This window comes from Oryctolagus cuniculus, chromosome 10 (assembly GCF_051225735.1).
Source record: "Oryctolagus cuniculus isolate XC-2025 breed Fujian yellow rabbit chromosome 10, ASM5122573v1, whole genome shotgun sequence".
Taxonomy (NCBI): Eukaryota; Metazoa; Chordata; class Mammalia; order Lagomorpha; family Leporidae; genus Oryctolagus; species Oryctolagus cuniculus.
In genome coordinates, this window is record NC_142876.1 from 124,735,279 (window position 1) to 124,756,947 (window position 21,669).

At 54.2% G+C, this 21,669-nt stretch overlaps 1 protein-coding gene and 1 long non-coding RNA gene across 36 annotated transcripts in view; one reads left to right on the plus strand and one right to left on the minus strand.

The window, feature by feature from the left end:
* CNTN4 (contactin 4) overlaps nucleotides 1–21,669 on the minus strand; it is a 730,703-nt gene that overhangs the window by 345,128 nt on the left and 363,906 nt on the right. The window contains exon 1 of one of the 35 annotated variants that reach the window (XM_089305715.1): nucleotides 5,343–5,445. The exons of the other annotated variants lie outside the window; for them this stretch is intronic. The gene's annotated coding sequence lies outside the window, so the exon portion shown is untranslated. Of the gene's footprint in view, nucleotides 1–5,342; nucleotides 5,446–21,669 lie in introns of those variants that run through there. 35 annotated transcript variants of the gene reach the window in all.
* LOC149124475 (uncharacterized) lies at nucleotides 11,732–15,491 on the plus strand. The gene is made up of 3 exons (XR_016215174.1): nucleotides 11,732–12,072; nucleotides 12,498–12,572; nucleotides 13,096–15,491. It is a non-coding gene; the product is annotated as an uncharacterized LOC149124475 (long non-coding RNA).

Sequence of the window (21,669 nt, forward strand, 5' to 3'; positions counted from 1 at the left end):
ACTTTCCTGGTGAAGTCTTCCAAACCATCTTGTAAGGCGAGTGCCATCTTTGTCACGTCACGAAGGACAGAATTATGGCTCGGGGAGGGACGATGCGCTGCCCGTGTCCACAGCGGTACTTCCTGGAGCCAGAGTTCAAGTCTCTTATTTCCCGTGCAGCCTTCTCTTCTCTGTCTGCCAGGGTGAGCAGGCTTAGTCCCCGCAGGGGTGTCTGGACCCCAGTGCCTGTTTCAAAGCAGGGACAATGCTCTGGGCGGGGGTGGGGGCCATCAGCCTGGTGGGGAGCACGTGTCCGTGTTAACGAGCTTTCCTAAAGCCCTATTTATTCTGTGCACGAGGACACTGTTCGGCAAACAAGCTCTCTCCCTAAATCCTAGTCATTAGGAAGGATTAAATCACTCAGCAGCCGTGTTTATGTTATACAGCGGGATCTGTTAAGCGTAGTGTGGAGTTGATGTTTTGTCTTACCCTTGTTTTCACAATGTGGGTTCACTCAGACCCTTCCTAAGTGAGTGACAATCTTAAAAACACCGTCAGGGCCAGCGTCGTGGTGCGGCAGGTGAAGCCACCCCTGAGACGCCTGTGTCCCAGACAGAGCGCTCCAGCTGCGCCACTTCTGATCCAGCTCCCTGCAAACGGCCTGGAAGAAGCAGCACCCATGGGCCCTAATGCCCGGGCCCCTGCCACCCACATGGGGACTGGGGTGAAGCTCCTGGCTCCTGGCTTCAACCTGGCCCAGCCCTGGGTGGTTGAGGCCATTGAGACTGGACCAGCGGATGGAAATCAATCTCTCTCTCCCTCTCTCTTTTTTTTTTTCATTTTTCTTTGAAAATCTGACTTTCAAATGAACACAAAAAAACTTTCAAGGACTTGCACTGTGGCACAGCGGGTTAAGCTGCCACTTGGGACGTCTGCATCACACGTCAAGGTGACAGTTCAAGCCCCAGCTGGTCCATTCCCGACCCGCTTCCTGAGACCACTGCATGGTGGCAGCGGAGATGGTCCTCGGGCCCCTGCCAGCCACGGGGGAGACTCAGATGCATTTCTGGGCTCTTGGTGTCAGCCTGGCTCAGCCCTGGCTACTGTGGGAGTTTGGGGAGTAAACCAGTAAATGAAAGATCAGTATCCTCTCTGTCTCCCCATCTCTGTCTCTGCTGTTCTGCCTTCCATGTAGATGGAAATAAACAAATACACATTTTTAAAAACCTGTTTCCTGCATCACTGAACAGTTAAGCTAAAGTTACGTGAAAGGAGAAGTCAAAGAGATTCCGCAGCCCTGCTCTCAATTAGTCAACCCTAACGCAGCAAAACGAAGAACTGGCCCCCATCCCAGGCCACAGGCGCCCAGGGCGGGGGCGGCCCTCCCTGCCTGGGCACACGCTGTCATTGGTGGAGATGCTCCCATTCACTCAGGGGGCGGGGGGGGGGGGAAGCAAACCACAGCCCTAGGTTGGGGGGAAAGCAGCTCTGGGGCTGAGGGAGTTAACGCCAAGCTCTGCAGACCACTGAGGAACACGGGGGCCCAGCCAAGGGTGGCGGCGTCCTGGGCACAGGAGATGTGAGCTGTGTGCCCGGGAAGTCTCTTTGTTGTGTCATTAGTGTGTCTGATCGATACAAAAGACATTTCAAGGAAAAAGTGCTCGCTCCTTCATGTTCTTCATCGGGCTAACAAAAAGCCACCTCCTCTTGGGTGTATGAGGCCGACCTGGAACGTGGGGCTTGTTCTACACCCTGGGCCAGACCCTGCAGGGCACAACCGTTCCCCAGCCATGAGCTCAGCCATTCTCCAGGTGCCAGGCGTTGGTGACTCTGGCCCGACAGCCACACCTAGGCTCTGAGCAGGGAGCTGGAGAGACCTCAGGAGAGAGCGGACATGGACGCTGCGAGCATCGTCCCCTGGATGACGGGCGGCTCCGCTGACGGTGGCCCTCGAGCTGTCCGCTGGCATGCATTGACTCCCAGTGTGAGCTCTGCCTTGCTTCTGTGCCTTTTCATGCACACTGCGGTGGAGAGAGGCAGCTGCACACGGGCGCCTCAGTCCCGGATTGCCCGGCGGCCAGGCCCGGCTCGGCACCTGTCTTACCCCCTAGACCTCGACACCCTTCTGGGAAACCTCATATCATCTTGTCCTCTGCACGTATTTAAAATGTGCCTCGGAGGTGACAGCAGGCAGCCGACAGGGTGAATGGCGTACAGGATGCCAAGTACCATCATGTAACCATGGTCCACAGAGAGCGGGGCCCAGGAACACACACTGTGGCCACGTGGCCAGTGCTGCCACCTTGTAATCAGGTGGCCACACGGGGGAGGCCCCTGGTAGGGCCGGGAACACATTCCTGGTGACAGGAAACTGCTTCAACCAGCCCCGGCGATTCTCACATTCCTGCTGCTGTCCGTCAGAGGAGCCGACACTACCTGCCCTCATCTCTGGACCCCAGTCCACCTTCCTCTGCACGACAGGTTACAATGTGTGAAAGCACCTGACATTGTCCATTCATTTGTTCAAGACAGTGACAGTGCGCTAGAGACAGAGATTTTCCGTCCACGGCTCCACTTCCCAAGTGCCCCTAATAGTCAGGACTGGGCCAGGCCAAAGCTAGGAGCTGTGAACTCAATCCAGGTCTCCCATGTGGGTAGCAGGGGCCCACCTACCACCTGCGAGGGTGTGCATCAGCAGGGGCACCGCCACATGGCAAACCCAGGCACTTGAACGTGTGATGTGAGCACCCCAACTGCCAATAGACCAAATGTCGGCTGCGACACCATTAGAAAAGTATTTTGGAGCAAATTCTGAGTGTCTTACTAGACGAGGCACTGCAGGAAGCGTCCTCAGTGTCACCAACGACAACGGGTGCACGGTGCGGTGCACGATGCCAATCATCACGACCTGTCAGTCTCCTACCCCAGGCGGCAGGCGTCTGGTGAGTGGCACCAGGACTGCGGCCACTGTGCTCCTCACAGCCCAGTGTCCACTCGCTCTCTGTGCACCTGGGAAAACTTCCTGGCTTCTCTGTGTGACAGCAGTGCTGGAAGCATTAAACCACATTTACACACATGTACACATCATACGAGTACATATGTGTACTAACAACGGTATACACACTGTTCTTAGCATGATACACACACCCCATGCAGTGGACACATAAGCCTATGTATATATACACACAGAAACATGCACATATACATGTATGCACACACGTGTGTGTGCATATAAATGTGTGTAACCATTATGTGTGCAACATGCATGTGTGTGCTATACAGGCAATAGTGTGATAATGTGCATGCACTACATGTGCAAGATATATGTATGTATACTGTATGCACGGTGTGTTTATACTATATATGTATGATGTGTGTTGCTATGTACGCATATGTGTATGACTGATATATATTAAATATTCATGCGTACATGTGTGCACACACTTGCATGACGTGTGTGTACACTGCATAAGCACAGTGTGTGGGTGTATGTATACTGCATATACATGGTGTGTGTGGATGTACAGTGCATATGCACAATGTGTGTATGTGTGTATACTGCATGTGCATGATGTATGTGTGGATGTGAGATGTGTGTGCACACAGCATACACGTGGTGTGTATGGGAGGATGTGTGCACACTGCAAGGCACAACTCTGTGCGTGCACACACTCAGAACCGTTCCCAGCACGTACAGCGATGGCTGCAATCCTGCTTCTAATTGCTACTTCCTTCAGCAAGCCACTAGCTATCTCGTGAAAACTGCAAAGCATTTCTTCTAATGTTCTCAATGTGACAAATGCTGTTGATATGCAGGCTTAGCTAAATCTCAAGTGCGTTTCCCATTTCCTAGGCAACTTTCTGAAAATGACACCATCTCTCAGCGATTATAACTGGGAGGAAATAGGGACATCATAATTATGGAAAAGAAACCCTGTGTGTGCCTCGATTAGCCATGAAAGAGGATTCTGAAAGAGAAGCAAGGGCGGCCCAGGCCACCGGGAGACGTGCTTTTGGCCAGTGCTGTGATTACACAGGAATCTGTGGGCCCCAGGTGCTGTTTGAGGAACTGGTTAATCCTAATCCCTGAGTAACCCCACGCTGGTTTTCATGGCAGCTTTAGCAGGTGCTCCAGAACATCTTAGGGGTAGGAGAGGCACATCGATCCTCTTACGGGCGCTCTAAGGGCCAGGTGTATTCGAGTTTCCCACGCAAACTGTGCCTGCAGATCAGTCTGTGCAAACCTGAAGGCTTCTTGTGCTCTAACTGCACTGCGTTACGGCTACACCTCCACCACTCACGGGGCATCACTGAGTCCTGCACGCACTCGGGAAAGCTGTGACCCGTAACGCACACTCCGGTGCAGCCACAGATTTATTGTTTGGGGGGTGAGAGTTCACGCACTTCGTTCTGTCTCCTGAAGCCACGAGAAAGCCCTGGGACCCGGTTAGAAGAGGACTTGGAAGAATGCGACGTGTTTTAAGACCGAGGGATCCCTTCAGCTCCCTCAAAACAGACGGGAGCTCGCAGCACGCACAGGTGTTAGAGTGATCCCGGGGACTTTAGACACGAACAGATTAAAGATGCCTGCCTCTCATCCCTGACACCTGCGAGGTTTAATTAAGCTGAAAGTCACCGACTTCTGCTGGAAATGCTGACTGGTGGCTTGTTAATCCGTGGCTTTTTCCACTGATTAGCGACGGATGCAATACCCGGCCATAAACGGCGGCAACGCTCGCCTTGTCCCTGAGCTTAATTAATATGATATAGACCATTTAACAACTGTGTCCTCATTTGATTTATGGAGCGAGAGCAGAGGATCTTATTGCTAACCCCACACAATGATATACACAAACAATTTTCAGATCAAGCCAAACTGAAATCATAAAGCTTCCTCGTCTTCCAGGGAGAAATGAGCCACTGTTGCTTGCCATCAGCAATCAATGGGTTCCTCAAGCAATCGTCCTGCCAACAAATTTCCAAGATGAATGTTTCAATAAACAAGCACCCATCAATTTTCTGTTATCCCAATTACACTGCAGAAAGCTCTGTGGAATTAATTAAAATAATTGCGTGGGCAACTCTCTGCAGACGATTCTCCAACCTGTGTCTCCAGCCCTGGGATCTTGCGGGAACTCCGGGCTGGTGTAGCCGCCACACTCGGCAGCTGCACAAGAATGAGGCACCGTCACCTCGACTCTGCTGTCATGTCTCCCCAGCCCAGCCTAGAAGAAACAGGCTGCAGCTCCAGTTAAACGTGCAGAAGTCAAGCCCTCCTCCTCGCGCCCTCTCTCGCCACATCCAGCCTCCCAGCACCCTGCCTCTGTGTTTCTGTAGAATTTCTTCTGTCCACCGCCCCTCACCTGGACCGTAACACCCCGGGCTCGGAACCTTCCCTGCAGCACCGCTGCACACACAGGCACTCTGCAGGGGTTCAGTACCGGCCCTCTGGCCCTGGGCTTGAAATCCCACGTGACCTCGGCCTCGCCTTCCCCTCGCCCCCTTGTGGATCCCAGCCAAGGGTCTCTGCACTTGCTATTCGCTTCCCCAGAGCGTTCATCCCCACTGCTCGTCGCCATTTTCACCACTTAGATTTCAGCTTAAACCCCACTCACGGAGGAGCCCCGCCTCTCCAGGCAGCCCCCCCAGTGTTTCCCTCTCGCTCTGATGGCTTCTGTGGCTGACTCCCCCACTTGTCTGGTTTCTTTCCACAACAGCACGCAGCTCTGAGGGCTGCACCTTGTCGGTGCCACGAACTGCTCCCTCCAAGATGCTTCCGACCGCAGTGGCACAGGGCCGGCTCCCAGGACTCACTTCCGGTGTCTCACTGCCAACGTCTGGTTCAGGGGTTTTCGTTTAGAGAGACAGAGAGAAAGGTCTTCCTTTGCTGTTGGTTCACCCTCCGATGGCTGCCGCGGCCGGCACACTGAGGCCAGCGCACTGTGCTGATCTGATGGCAGGAGCCAGGTGCACTCCCATGGGGTGCAGGGCCCAAGCACTTGGGCCATCTTCCACTGCACTCCCAGGCCACAGCAGAGAGCTGGCCTGGAAGAGGGGCAACCGGGACAGAATCCAGCGCCCCGACCGGGACTAGAACCGGTGTGCCGGTGCTGCAGGCTGAGGATTAGCCTATTGAGCCGCGGCACCGGCCTTTACTCACTCTTAAAACAATACTGATATACTCAATGACAGTAACCGATGGCGGCCACAGGAAACTAAGGCAAACACTGATATTAGTGTTGAGCCTTGTGTGTGGATTACAGTACAATTACAACTCTAAGGCAAACTCATGAGGCAAAATCAGCCCCACTACACACACACACACACACACACAGGAATATTATTCACCCACAGGGAATGAAATCCTGCCATTTGCTGCAACAGGATGGAACTGGACATCAAGCTATGTTCAGGAAGCCAGATTCATGCAGACAAACGCACTGCATCCTCACCCATGTGCAGAAGCCAACACAGCTGACCTCAAAGAAGAGAACAGAAACAGGGATTCGGGGGCCAGGAGAAAGGCGGAGGATGGGTGCTGGGCACCAAATCACAGAGGTAGATGAGGAATAGCCTGCCCCGCGCCACAGCTCAGTGGGGTGATGACAGCCATGCCAACTGATCCCCATCGTTTATGGAGAACTCGAGGGCTGCAAACACGAGGAAACCCTGACATGCAAATGCTAATCACCCTGACTGTGTCATTACACAATAGTTACACGTGCTGAGTTACCACGCTATACCCCGTGTGTACAATTGTGTTCCATTAAAAAGAAAAAATAAGTCAAAAAACAATAAAATATTGCCTTTTTATAAAGTACAATACACAGTCTTATACATACCACATTATAAGGCGATGTGAGTGCATCAATGGGAAAAAGGACAGCGTTTACAGAATATTAATGGACAGATTCTCTGTGATCAGCCCTAACCCCCCTTACTCCCTTTCTGATTTTCTAATGCATCTCACACTGTCCCCTGCCGGAGCAGTCAGTGTTGGAATCGAGGCCGGTCTGAGCAAACCATCAGGGCCCCGTTCTGCTCCCCAGAGACTAGCTGCTCACTGAAGCAAAGCCTGCCAGGGTGAGCTGAGGAAGACCTACAGAGCTTTTCCCACTGCACTCAGGGTGCACGTGCTGAGACCTGGGTGAGCTGTTTTAGGGGATGCTAGGCTGTCACGCTCAGGTAAAACAATGGAAAAGGAAAAGCCCTGTGCCACTGATGATGTCATTGTACCATGACATGTACCAAGTCTCCCTTGGAAGGCACCCAATGCGCTCTGCTAGGCCTGGCTTCCTGGTGCAGCAGGTTAAGCCGTCATCTGCGGTACTGGCATCCCATATGGGTGCCGGTTCAAGTCCCAGGGACCCCGCTACCCATGCAGCTCCTGCTAATGGCCTGGGAAAGCAGCGGAGGATGGTCCAAGTGCTTGGGCCCCAGCACCCATGCGGGAGAAGCTCCTGACTCCTGGCTTCAGCCTGGCCCTGCCCCAACTGTTGTGGCTATCTGGGGAGTGAACCCACAAATGGAAGACTGCTCTCTCTTTCTGTGTGTGCCTGTGTGTGTCTTCCTCTCTGTCTCTCTGTAACTCCTACAAATAAATAAAACGTAACTGCTCTGACGATGCCACGTCATTGACGCCCGCCCTCGGATGTCCCTCTGGCTGTGCAGGACATGCGAGGGTCTGCTGGGTGAGGGGCTGATGGACCTGCTCTGCTCCATGGCACCCAGGCAGAGGAGGCTGGGACGTCACTCAGCCATCTCAGCTGCCCACGTCCCTGCCTCTGCTTCCACTTCAAGTGTCCACAGCCGAATCTGACTAAATTAAATGCCCATTTGTTGGCCGGCTACTCTGCTCTGAGCCTTAATAAAGATATCAAAAAGAACACACTGATTTCTTCGAAGTCTAAGAAATGAGAACGGTAGCAATGCAGCTCATCACGCAAACCCCTAATTCACATCGTCCAAACACCTCTCCCTGGCATCACTCCCGCTGGAAAGCAGCGACTCTCCCAGCTGACTCCGTGCCCAGTACAGTGCCCCGCCCTGGGCAGCCAGCAGTACTGAGCTGCTCCCAGCTTCTGACGTGCTGTGGGCAGTCCTCAGGGCTCCCCGGATTGATGTGTGCACGCAGACACACACATGTGCCACAGGAAGCGGACAGGTCCCGCTGGGCAACCACAGCACTGCTTGTTCTGGATTTAACTTCTTCACTGATCTGTCATACCTGACTCATAGCTCTTGGTTTATAATCATATACGTGTTTCTATGTGCGTGTATGTAATATGGTCACGCCATGGCTTGAAGCAGAGGTGGATGACAATGGCCCTAAAATGAGGAAAGAGGGTCTATCATTCCGGAAGGGGAAAACTTAAGTGAAGACAACATTTGTGAATATCCACACACCAAATAACATGGTACACACACAAACATTCACATAAAAAGAAAATGCGGTGCTGTGTGTTATTTCTCTGTCTGGGTCTGGCTGATGTGACTTGGCATAATGGTCTTCAATTCTACTTATTTTGTTGCAAACACCAGCTATGGCTGAGCAGCATCCCTGGTGTGTACACACACACACACACACACACACACAAGTGATTTTCATTATCCATCAATCCACTGATCGACACCTAGGTGGACTCCCTATCTTTGCAACAGTAAACCTGCCAATGCAGGCGTCTCACATTCTGCCTTGATTTTCTCTGGGTTTCTTTCCAGCCGGGTCAGAGAGTGGACCCACAGGAGTTGCCGGAGGAACCCTCAGGCCTTTTCCACAAAGGTTGCACTACTTTGCATCCTTGACAACAGTGTTATTGCTTCCTTTTCTCCACGTCTTTGTCTTTTTGATGATGGCCATCCTAACCAGAGCTAGATGATGCCGCTCTGTGGTCCTGATTTGCGTTTCTCTGTGGGACTGTGATGCTGAGATTTTTTTTTTTTCATGTGTTTTTGGCCATTTGTGTTTCCTTTTTTGAAAAATGTCTGCTCAGATCCTTTACCCACTTCTTCACTGGATTGTTTGCTTTGTTGAAGCTGAAATGATTGAGCTCCTTATATATTCTGGATATTGACCTTGTAACAGATGCATAGTTTCCAAATATTTCCTCCCTTGCTGTTGGTTGCCTCTTCACTCTTTGCTGTGTGGGACCTTCTTAGTTTGAATTAATCCTATTTTCTAGGTTTTTACTGTTTATATTTTTGGGATCTTATCCCCAAAAGTGCTGCCTATGCCAATGTCTTGGAATGTTTCCCCTATGTTTTCCGCTACTACTTTCATAGTTTCAGGTCTAATGTTTTAGGTCTTCGATCTATTTTGAGCTGATTTTCATCTAGGGTGTAGGAGAGGCCTCTTGTTTCAAACTTTTGCCAGTTTAAAACTTGTTTGCCCAACACTGGGATTTGTCCTATCTCCACTGTCCTATCTCCAGGGAGTGTTTTCATGATTTTGTCACAGTTAGGTTGGCTGTAGATGTGTGGATTTATTTCTGGAGGTTCTATTCCGTTTCCTTGGTCTGCAAATCTACTTTACATGCCAGTACCCGGCTGTTTTGGTTACCACAGCCCTGTAGAATGTCTTGAAACCTGGCGCTGTGGTGCCTCCAGCTTCGTTTTTATTGTTCAAGACTGCTTTGCTGATCTGGGGTCTTCTGTGTTTCCATATGGATATTAGAAATTTCTAACTCTGTGAAAACTGTCACTGGCATTTTTATGGGAACTGCATTGAGACTGTACATTGCTTGGTGGTCTGCTATTTCAGGGACATTAACTCTCCAGTTCCTGAACCTGGGCCATCTTGTTGCTTTTTGTGTGTTCCTCCACTTCCCTCGCTAGTGTCCCGCAACTTTAATGCCAGAGGTCCCTCGCATGTTTTGTTAAATTTACTCCAAGGTCTTTAACAATTCCGTAGCTATTTCATAAACTCTTTCTCAGCAGGATCACTGTCCGCATATAAAAACGCTGATCTTTGTGGGCTGATTTTGTGGCCGAAAACTTTGCTGAATTAAGTTACAAGTTCTAATCCTCTTTGGCTGCGGTGGTTTGGTTCCCATACCAGCTTATACAGATTATGTCATCTGCAAACAGGGATAATCTGACCTCTTCCTCTCCTGATTGTAGGCCTTTAATTTCTGTCTCTGACTTCAAGGCTCTGCCATAAACCTTCCAGATCTCCACTGACTTGCAGTGGTGAGAGTGGGCATCCTTGGCTGGTTCCTGGCACAGTGGACATGCTCCCAACGCTCCCCCTTCAACACGCGGCTGCCTCAGCACACCGGGAGACTGTGGGCTGCAGCCTTTCTTGCACTGGGTACCTTCCTTCTATGCTTGATCCGTTCAGAGACTTCCTTTCAAACCAGGAGCAGACGTTGCACTTTATCAAATACTTCCTCTGTATCTGGGAGCTGGTCAGATGATTTCCACCCTCTGCTGGTGCGACGTCTTATGCTCACTGATTCACGTACTCATTAAAACATTTCTGGTAATGTTCATTAAGAATCTCCCTAGACTACAGAGTCCCCAGTAACCTGAACACAAGTGGCCCTCCGGAAGTTCATTTCACCCCAAATTTGTTGCACTGAAAGGAAATACTCATCTGACACTGAAAAACGTAACTGAGTTTGTTTATGGCCAGCCACGAAGAGACATCGGAGGACAGTCACGAGGCTGGGAGAGCACCACCCTGGCCCTGCACCAGCCTCCTTTCAAGGAAGCTTCCTGGCAACGCGCTCTCCTCCCCTCCTCTGCCCCACCCCCGCCACGCTTCCCGTCTGTGGACGCACGCTCTCCTGAGACCCTCCTGCCTTTTAAATGGCAGCCTGTCCTCCAGACTCCTGCTCCTGCCGAACGCCACCTGGCCACTGGTCCACTGTCCACTGGGCGTTAACAGCAAAGTCCGAGCCGGCTGGACAGCAGGTGGCCCCGTGTGACCGTGTCTGATCACGCTGCCTTGGGAATCTGCAGAGTGAGCTGAAGGACCGCCTCTCCACGCAGGCGGCTCCCCCTGTTCTAGAGAACGGAGTGCCCAACTCCCAGGAGCACAGCCAGCCACACCCAGACTGCTGCCAACAGGGCCAATGCAAGGGTCTAACAGACCACGCCCGGCCTCTGCAAACGCAGCCTCCTGTGTGGCTGTGGATTTCTCATTGTGGAGTGTGGGGATCAGACTCCAGGGTCCTGCCGATGCTGTGTGTGCCTGCCCTGTGCTCCCAGACGATGGGAGGCAGGGGAGGGTGGGGAGGGCAGGTGCTGCTATGCTCACTGGGTGAGCACCTTGACCTGCCCTCACCTCTCTCCCACGGCCGCCACCTCTCTTGGAGGTGTTGTCTCTGTTGGAGGAATTACCAGGCCCCTTCTGTGGTCTCTTGCATTTTGCAAACGTTTGTCCCTGCACCTCCTGGTCTTCAGGAATTGAAATTTGCACAAGAATCGAGCTGTGTGACTGCTCCCCAAGTGTTGTAACCAGATTAAGAGTCTGAGAGCTGTCACTTTCACGCCCCGTGATGTGCCTGCACGTCTCCAGATTTGCTCACAGCTACGCAGTGGGGACAACCACCCAGCCACTGAACACGCATCCTGTGGCGCACGTGGGACCGCACGTGTGAGGCCTCCCATCCTGGAAGGGTCATCCTGAGACCTGCGCGGACACGACTCTCCCGAGGAAGGGATCTGTGCAGTCGTCTTCACACAGCAACGCAAGCACAAGCAGCCCCCGCAGGTCCAGGAGCTGCCAGCACCGTGTCTCCGCGCAGGCGTTCCCCCAGGTGACTGCTGGACACAACGTCCACTTGTCACGGCAAGGGGAGGCCGCCCCGTGCTTGGACAGCCAGCTCCACTAACACCCGGCTCGCACCTCTGCCTGGCTGCGTGTTATCATCTTTAAACGTTCAGTCCCATGAGACCATGTGTCCCAGCAGCCCGCTAAGCACCTTCACGGCCTCCTCGCACCCACACTCGCGTCATCACACGGACCGGCGCATTTATAGCACCGCAGCCACCCCCTCAGCGGTGCGCGAGACTCGGAGCGTGAGGTTTCACCAGACGTCGTGAGCTTCAGGGGCTGAGGCGTGAGTCAGCGGGACGGCTGCAGAAGCGGTGAGGACCACAAAGCCGCACTGGGGAGCGCAGGGGAGGGCGGGGCCTGATGCTTATCACCCCTAGCAACCACGGCCTAAAAATAGCGCGGGCTCTCCAGACCCAGGGAGAGTGCCTCCAGGGTGGCAGGGAAGGCATGAAAGAGCCCGGTCATCCAGACAAGGGCCAGCCTGTCAGGACTCTCCTGACGCGGGCTTTAGTGAGGACAGATTACAGTTTCCAGAATGGGGGAGAGAAGCCGCCTGAAACATGGACCACGTGCAAAAGCAGCCGGTTTCTCCAAAGCCCGATGGAGGGAAACGCTCGTGTTTGCCCTGGGAAACAGCCCCCTTAGCCAGAACGTCCTCCAAACACTCAATCCCGTATTACAATCCTGGAACCGTAAAGCTGACGAGGGATTCCTATCCGTGTCTTTCTTTCAACAGGTTGCTCTAGAGCCCCCGCCCAGCAGGATTCGTCCACTGAGCCCACATCACGATGCGACTGCTCCAGGACAGGCGGTAAACTCAGGGGCGCTGTGGGGCCCCCGGCTTGGGGGAGGGCGCAGTTTGTGGTGGGGGAGAGACCGCATACAGTAACAGATCTTGGGGCGCAGGAGGGTGGGTGATAAAGTAGGGGTAAGTGTCTTTGGCAACGCCTGGTGTCCTGTGTCTACCTGTGACAGCAGTTATTCAGCCCATCAACAGACACCTAGGTACCCACCTAGTGCAGGCGCTGGGCTAGGGACACCAGGGAGACGTGGTCCTCAACCTGCAGGGCACAGACATACACAGACGCACACATTCTGTTTGAGCAGGAAAATTCAAAGTTAAGGCAAACATTCAGCTTCGTGGATGCGAAATCGGTGAGTGTGTTGAGTAAGACAAAGTGATGCCTTGACCAGTTCACTGATAGAAAGGGGAGAATTTATTTGGCAATTTTAAGTAGAGGATTTTTTTAAGGGAAAACAATTTTAGTTGCAGAGTGGCTTAGGTACCACCTGAACCACCCTAGAAGTATGTTTTATTACATTTTTTTTTCAAGTTCCAAAGATTATTTTCTTCAGAAAGTACCAAGAGAAGAAATGGAAACTCCCACGTGACTGCTAATTCTTAATTAACTTATTCAGAGCTGAGTTAGAGACCATCGCTACGGACACAGTGCTTTTGAGAAGGACATTTGGAATTCTACAGGAAGCCTTCCCTAGCCCATTCCTACTGCTCCACAAACCTGCCCCGAGCCTGGCTCCTGCACAGGAACATGGTCCCCGCTCCAGCCTGGTCCCAGCCGCCTGGGAAGTGCACGGTCAGACACGGCTTCCCCACGTGACGGACAGCACAGGGCGAAAGCTCGCTCCCTGAGCCCTCTATAAAGCATGCATCCATCCTCGTGCCGCGGCCGCCTGCCAGAAGGCTGTGCCGCTGAACACCTCCACGAGGGGCCTCAAGTTTGCAGTGACTTCTAGAGAGGACACGTCAGGTCCACAGGCATCTCATTCACTGATCAAGCCTAGGAAGGCACTTTAAAAAGCTCATGGAAAACTGGAATTAAAACATGAGCTTGATTTGGTACAAAAAACCATTTGAAATCAATGCTTTTTTTCAGAAAATACATTTTCTGTGAATGTTTTGAAGACTCCTTTCCATGAACTCATTGTCTAAGAGAGCCTAGGAGAATGAGTGTTTCCAGAGAGGCACAGTGGGACGTGGCTGACATTGAAGCTGCTTGCGTTAACTTCTGTTGCCAATGACAGGAGAGGAGCAGGGAGACAGGGCCCGCCCTCTGGAAGCGTCGCCAGGTGCACCTGTCTCTGCACGAGGGACTGGCCCCTGCAGGTTGTCGGGTGCAAGAGCAGGGGGCCACACAGCACGTGTCCATCTTCACCCCTCTGCCCTCACACACACAGGTCTCCCTCAAAGGGCCTGGGCTTGACAGTGCCTGATTCAAGCAGCTCCTCTGTGTGGGCTGGGCAACGGGGGCTTGGTTTCTTCAGCTTGGAGCTCATTTAACTCGCTCCGCAGATGTACGTCTGATGTTGGCCAAAAACTGCACTGTCATGGCAGGTGATCACTGAGTCAGCAAACGTCCATCTGCTGTTGGCCAAAACTGCACCATCATGGCAGGTGATCGCTGAGTCAGCAAATGTTCATCTGATGTTGGCCAAAAACTGCACCGTCATGGCAGGTGATCGCTGAGTCAGCAAATGTTCATCTGATGTTGGCCAAAAACTGCACCGTCATGGCAGGTGATCGCTGAGTCAGCAAATGTTCATCTGATGTTGGCCAAAAATTGCAGCATCATCCCAAGGGTTCAGAGTCAGCAATGTTCCTCTGATGGCGACAAAACGGCGTCGTTGTGTCACGTGATCACTGTGGGGTAGAACAGGGCCTCGCATCTCCACAGTGGAGCAGTTTCAGGCCTGGCTCAGATCCTACCATAAAACCATTTGCCTACAGTGAAGAGTCAACTTCGAGATGAAAAGTTAAGCATCACATCTAAAAACAACCCAGTCTCGGAGGAAAAGATTCGATCTCGCGCTGAGTAGTTATACATCCCACTCACACCACAGCAGTGAGTGGGACACAACTGTGGGAAGCTGAACTGTGAAACGACCGACCCTGCTATTTAATGTCTTTAATTATTAAGCATCTGAACCACAGAGGCGTTCATAACCTATTATGACAGCCCACGTGCTCAGAAGCCATACCCAACACCTGCACCGTTAGCTTGGACACGCCTCTTGTCCACAGGGCATTTCAGAAGGGCCGCGTCCATGATGCCGCCTCGACCCCTCCCATCTGCCTCCACCCACAGGGCTTTGTACTTGCGCTGGCCACGTGCTGACATGCATGTGCCCAAGTGTGTGCCACACACTGAGATGTGGCACGTCAGTGAAGGATGCTGGAAGCATCTTCTAACTGCCCAACAATCAGGACAGCCTGAAACTCTTCCCTGGCTGCCAGCGCCATGCGATGCGATGCGGCCCCCAGCACTTGTGTGACATGGCCCCCGGCACCCTCCCCACCGATAAATAACCCACTCTGTCCCCTCCTGCGCCTGCACCAGGGTGACATAGCAGGGTTGCAGGAGTCATGGAAAGTGTGTTAGGACAAAACTCAGATTTCTACATTTTCTTTGCACGACAGAACTTTCCCTTTAGTTTTCTTCCCGGCAGACTTTGTTAAGTCCCTTGGTGCTTTCCCAGTGGCTAAGGCTGAAGTCCCTGGCGCCCCCAGGTCTGCCTGGAACACTCCCCTTCCAAGCCGGCTGCATCTCCACGTCTGAACCCATTTCACTCAGGCCTCTGCCCCCCCAGGCCTGCCTGCTTCCCTGCCCCATGAAGCCGTTTTTATCGCCTGTGTCCCTGCTGGAAACGCACCTTCAACACTACCTAACATCCTGCTAGGAGCGGTTTTTTCAAACTACTTATCAGGTGCCTCGTGTAATGTCGCTCCCCCTCTTCGTGGAGGAACGACACAGGACCCTGCGCTGTTCTTTCGTCTGCTCGGCCCTCCCCGGGTTTGCTGCTGGTTCTTCCCGGGTTGGCTACTATCCCTTCCACCTCCGTGGAAGGGCAGTTCCCCCTGGCCACATTCCCCACTTCCGCAGGGGAGCGGCACACCGCCGGCCGGCTCTCTGGGGGCTGCACAGGTGTTCCCTCAGATGTTCCCCTTAGATGTTCCTGGTGCATGCCGTCTCTCTCCTCCTTTATAGTCCTCCTCCGCCAATCCCAACTCGGCTGCCCACACGCCGAGTACGCTGCTCTCCTCCAATCAGGAGCAAGTCCTACAGTTTATTGGTTGAACTGGAGGCAGCTGTGCGGAAGCTGTTTACTTCTCTCCCAGCGCCATATTGTGGGAGAGCAGATGCATAGAATAAGTCTTAATTCCAGTAACTTAGTCCAGTCCGGATTGCTCCCCACAGTGTAACTGCAACGGACCCAGTACAAATGCGCTCTGTGATCCGAGTTGTGGAAGGGCAGGAGACCGACATCCAGCGGTTCCTCGGGTGGCACAGGTCAAACACCCCTCATCTGAAAACCCCAATCCAAAATGCTCTAAAGTGTGAAATGCTTTGAGCGCACACGATCACAAGTGGACATATCCACAGTGTGAAACCGACTCCACGAAAATACTGAAGTTTTGTATAAAATGACTCGGTCCGTACGTGTAAGGTGCACAGGAAACACACACGAACTTCTTCCTGAGACCTGTGACCTCTCCCCAATCATCACATTAATAATACACAAATATTGCAAAACCCCAAACAATGCACCACTGGCAACAGCTCTGGTCCCAGCGTGCAGATGAGGGCGACTCAACCCCGTAGGAATGGACGGCGTTGCTAGCGGCAGTAACTCTCCTCACCCGGTCCAACAGCAACTCTGAGGTCTCCACATCCTTGCCCTCTTCCCTTCCATTTCACTTCCCTGAAAGGCAGAGAGATGGAGACAGACAGACGGACAGATCTTCCCTCCACGGGTTCACTCCCCAAATGCCCACAACAGTCAGAGCCGGGCCAGGCAAAAGCCAGCAGCCTGGGATTTCATCGGGGTCTCCCAGCTGGAGTTCCCCACGTGCTGGAGGGAGCCGAGTACCTGGTCGCCACCTGCCGCCTCCCGCGGAGCACAAGAGTGGGATCAGCTGGAGCTGGGACTCAGCCCAGGAGCGCTGACATCACAGGGGTGGCCCCACGTGTGTCCCAGCTGCTTAGCCACGTGCCTGTCCCTGAAGCTCCCACTTCCAGGATGCAAGCAGAACCCGGCACCTCCCGACCTCTGCTGCACATCTGCAGGCCAAGCCGCCACTGCCATGAGGGTGCACGCAGCTCCCCAGCCGTGCGCCCTCCTCCGTCACTGCTGCCCCTACACAGAGCTCCCCACCAGGACACCGCGGCAAAGCTGAGTGCTCCAATGACCCTGAAGGTGCCCCAGCTCTGGCCCTTGCTGACGGGGCCTGGCGGGACCCGAGGGCTCCTCATCTATCTGCTCCCTCCCCCTCGTTCTTCAAGGCCCTGCCCTCCGATTCCATGGACGGGGTTCTTCTGCTCCTAGCAGAGTCCAGTGAGATGGAGAAATCCCATCATGTCCCCGCAGTCCCGCCAGCCTCTGTTGTCTGCCTGAGTATTTAAGAGGCCATATCTACGTGAAGAGCTCTTGGCGCAAAAGGAAACACAGACAGAGATGACAAAAAGAGGCCCCTTTGGAGGAGACGGATAAACCTGCAGCACCGTCACTCTGGTTTATGGGGCTTGTCCCCACCCAACACCCCGGTCGCAGCTTCTAAATACCCACAGCTCTGTGCACCCATCAGGCCCCCGTGAAGTGGAGAAGGCAGGCCCACAGCAGCCACACACTGTGCTTAGGGAAGAATAATGAGAACACAACCGGATCGTGCTCAGGGTGTTTTTTTCCCGTGTATCTCTGATGTGTGGTTGGCCGAACCTCACAACGTGGGACTCAGAGGCGGCAGCTGCCTGCGCCTAGAACAGGAACTCAAACCTCCGCTTTCCCTGCTGCTCCCGTGGTGAGCACCCCCACCCTCCTCCTCCTCCTTGAGTTCCCCACGCCACCTCTCCCCGAGAACCCCGTAAATGATAGTAGGATTGCGGTAGAGTCACCGAGGCCAAGCTCTGAGCTGTGGCCGATAGCTGACTCCAGTCCTCCACGAGGTCACTTCTCGCGCTGGCTGACAACATGCAGAGGCCACACTGAGCGTCCCGGATCTCAGCCCGCGCTCCCTCCTGCCCTGGGTACCTCGGGGTGGGTGTCTCTGGGAGCGAGCTGACACAGCTTCACGCTCTAACGCCACGAGCAGTTGTGCTGATGTGACGGCCCCTAAGGGAAGACCGGCTCTGACCGAGCATCCGGCTGGGGTCTGGGGCTTCACAGGCCCCTCACCAGGAGCAGCCTGAGGCATGGTCCAGGCCACTCCACGCAAATGAGAGAAATGAGAGCCACGGCACATTTGCTTCTGGGAGGAGCTCGGACTGCTGGGGCTCCCTATCTGTGCGTCTCCAACGGGGGGAGAACAAGCGAAGAATCAAGGGGCTGTCACTGGGGCCCCCATGGAAAGAGGAGGCCTGGGGCCGGAGGCAGTGAGCCTGCCTGGCGGCCAGCGGCTCCAGCCCCGGTTTCAGACGGCCTCACTCTGGGTCTTCCAGCGTGACCTGGAGACGTCACATCAGCTCCATCAGCCTCAGGACGGCCACCCCTCAAACTATGACAGGATAGGAACTGCAGCCAGTGACGTGGCCAGGGTAGCCAGGTGTGCGGCTGCACCCCAGGGCCCCGCATGTGGGGGCCCCGATCTTTGTAAGTCCTCCCTGGCCTCGGTGCGGCGTGGCTGAGGCGGTTAGCACACACTGGGACGTCACTGAAACAGGGAAGGATAACACGTGTTCTGGACAAAGGCATGCATCTAGTAGCATCCAACCGCACGCATTGGAACTGCAGCCAGCCTAGGTCCTGCGGACACAGACCAAGTGATTGACAGCTGCCACTCATCCTGGAGGAGGCAACCAGGCCCGGCACACACACTGCTCTGCCCGATGCTGGGTGCACATTAAACACAAGGAAGGTGGATCATCACGGCTCCGCAGAGCAGCTCAAATGTCTCCCTTAGCACAGCAACACCTTCTAAAGCCACGAGGAAACACCTGCTTTTTAGCTCCGCTGCCTGCAAACACCCTCAAATCGTCAGTCATTCCCCGTGCAGCAGCTTAAGGAAGGCTGCCGAGCCTACAGACCCAACAGTGGGTGTTCACCGCACACGCGTGTGCTGGGACGTGTGTGCGTGTCTCTGCTGTCCAGCACACACGGACACAGCCTCCCAGGGGACCGAGTGGGAGGCAGCGACGTCTGCTTGCGTTCCTGTAGCTCTGACTTCACTACACTTCTACAAAAGCCACGTGGGTGTCCTGACGTCCTGACTCACGTAACGGAAGCGACACCGCGTGAACTGAAGGCAGGAGCGCCGGCTCCACTGTAGCTCAGGTATCAGACTGAGAAATGCTTATGCTTAGGACAAATGCCACGTTCTCTCTCCTCTGGAGAGTTCACACCCACATATATAAACATGAAGTACAGACAACACACCTTATGTCAGTGTGTGTTCATATGTATCTAGGTATCTATGCTAGGCTCAAACGAAGCCAATGTGGCCAAATACAGCCACGTGTGCTGGCCAGCCAGCGCCTGGTGTAGTAGGTTAAGCATCAGGCTGCAATGCCTGCATTCCATATGGGCACCGTCCAAGCCCCTGCTGCTCTACTTCTCATCCAGCTCCCTGCTGATGGTCCAGAAAAGCAGTGGAATTTGGCTCAAGTTCTTGGGCCCCCTGCACCCGTATGGGAGACCTGGAAGAAGTCCCTGGCTCCTGGCTTTGGATTGGCCAAGCTCCGGCCATTGTAGCCATTTGGGGAGTCAATCAACGGACAGGAGACTTCTCTCCCTTTGTCTCTCCCTCTCTCTCTGTAACCCTGCCTGTCAAATAAATAAATAAATATTTAATAACCGAAGCCACATGTGCTCATGGAAGTGTCCTTTATACTTTTCTGTATTGTTTGAAATGTTTTAGAAGAAAAAAATACACAAGAATAAAGATATGTCAGCTCATGTGCCTAAGTTCAAACCAAAATGGAAGAATCACTTGGAACCTGGTTCCAGAAAATTCCAAGAAAACCACAGGATGCTTTGTGTTTCCTCTCCTTCCCTCTGTAGTATTCTGTCCCTTAAAATAAGTCAGGACTTGCTGTGCAACAGGTGTGGACGGCAGCACATGGGCAGTCAAGCTGGCTAACGCCGCTGTGCTTTGGGCCCTAACCCTGGCAACGGGACTCACAAGCCCACGGGTGACACAGCCCGGGGAACTACCCTTGGGGGAGCCATCAGGTTAGATCCTGGGTGTCCGTGAGCGAAGTCTGGAGCCCTCACAGTGAGATGCAAGGGGGCTGGGAATGCAACCAGTGAACTCAGCTCCGGAGGCTCAGGGCATGAGGAGACCCCGCTGGCCGCTGGCTCAGAAAGCAATGGACACAGAGAGCTCCCTAAGCAGTGAGCAGAGGAGGGAAACGGAGAGCCAATCAGGCGCCCGTCACACACGGCACTCAAGGTGTCTCCCCCATAAGCACGTGGCAGGCAGAGTGGCCTCACCGAGGGCAGGGCTCCCACTGCCTCTCTGGGGGGAAGCCCAGCCCCCTCACTCCCGCCCCTGACCTCCGCGCACCCTGCCCTGGGGGTGGCAGGTGGCTTGCCCTCCCTGACCTGGCGCCTTCCCGGGCACACACATTGCTTCTCAGGGGCTGCTTTTTATGGCTGCTGACTCCCGGCACCTCTCTGGGAACAGGCACCTCTCTGGGAACAGCTGGGCGCCACCAGCAGACGCAGAGGAGGGTGAGAGCGCTGGGTGTGGATGGAAACCGTGAGTCATGAGCCGCCCGTGGGCACAGACACTCGGCATCTCCTCTGGGTGTCTTTTTTTTTTTTTTTTTTTTTTTTTTTTTTTTTTACAGGCAGAGTGGATAGTGAGAGAGAGAGAGAGACAGAGAGGAAGGTCTTCCTTTTGCCATTGGTTCACCCTCCAGTGGCCGCCACGGCTGGCGCACTGCAGCCGGCGCACCGCGCTGATCCAAAGGCAGGAGCCAGGTGCTTCTCCTGGTCTCCCATGCGGGTGCAGGGCCCAAGCACTTGGGCCATCCTCCACTGCCTTCCCGGGCCACAGCAGAGAGCTGGCCTGGAAGAGGGACAACCGGGGCAGAATCCGGTGCCCCGACCAGGACTAGAACCCGGGGTGCCGGCGCCGCTAGGTGGAGGATTAGCCCATTGAGCCACAGCGCCAGCCCTCTGGGTGTCTTTGAGGCCCTTGCTCCCGTGGAGGTCTGGGGTGTTAGGTCTTGGAGCCTGTGGAGCCCGTGGCAGGGCTGGGGAACCTCCGGATGTTGACAGCACCATTCCCAGGCCACGCAGCGCTGTCAACGTAAGCAGCACCTGCTGCAGAGTGCTGGTATCTGGAGTCCTGCCTGCGCTGGCCGGGGCTGGGCCACACCACACGACTGCACGGACCTCACGCGGAGTCTGCAGCCCAACGACGTGGTTCTCCCTACGCGTCCAGCAGAGCGCTGAGTGCACCCCATGTCCACTGTAGCCCCTGCGTGCCCAGTGCTGAACTGGGGAGGCCGGGAGAACCTTGGCTGCCTCCCGGTGCTGCGGGAAGGAAGAGGCTGCCCAGGGCTGCTGCGAGTGCCCTCTCCCCACCGGGACTAACCAGGCCCGACCCTGCCCAGCTTCTGAGATCAGGCGAGAGCAGGTGCTCAGGGTGCTGTGGCTGTACAGAGAACGCTGTCCCCAATGACCTCCATGGGCCTGGACCCCTGGCTCGAGGCGTCTGCTCAGTGAGCTGCATCGGCAAGTGCACACATCAGGGGTGCACCTGCATGGAGGGTGCAGCCAGGGAGGTTTCCACTCTCCTTCCATGAGTCCGGACACAGGGCCCACGGGCACGCTGAGTAATCCACCAAGGAGCCAAGTCAGCGTGAGTTCACAATGCCGTCTCTGAGGTGCACTTAGCACAAGCGTTCACTGGACTAGAATCAGACCTACAGGCTGGCCTGGCGATCACG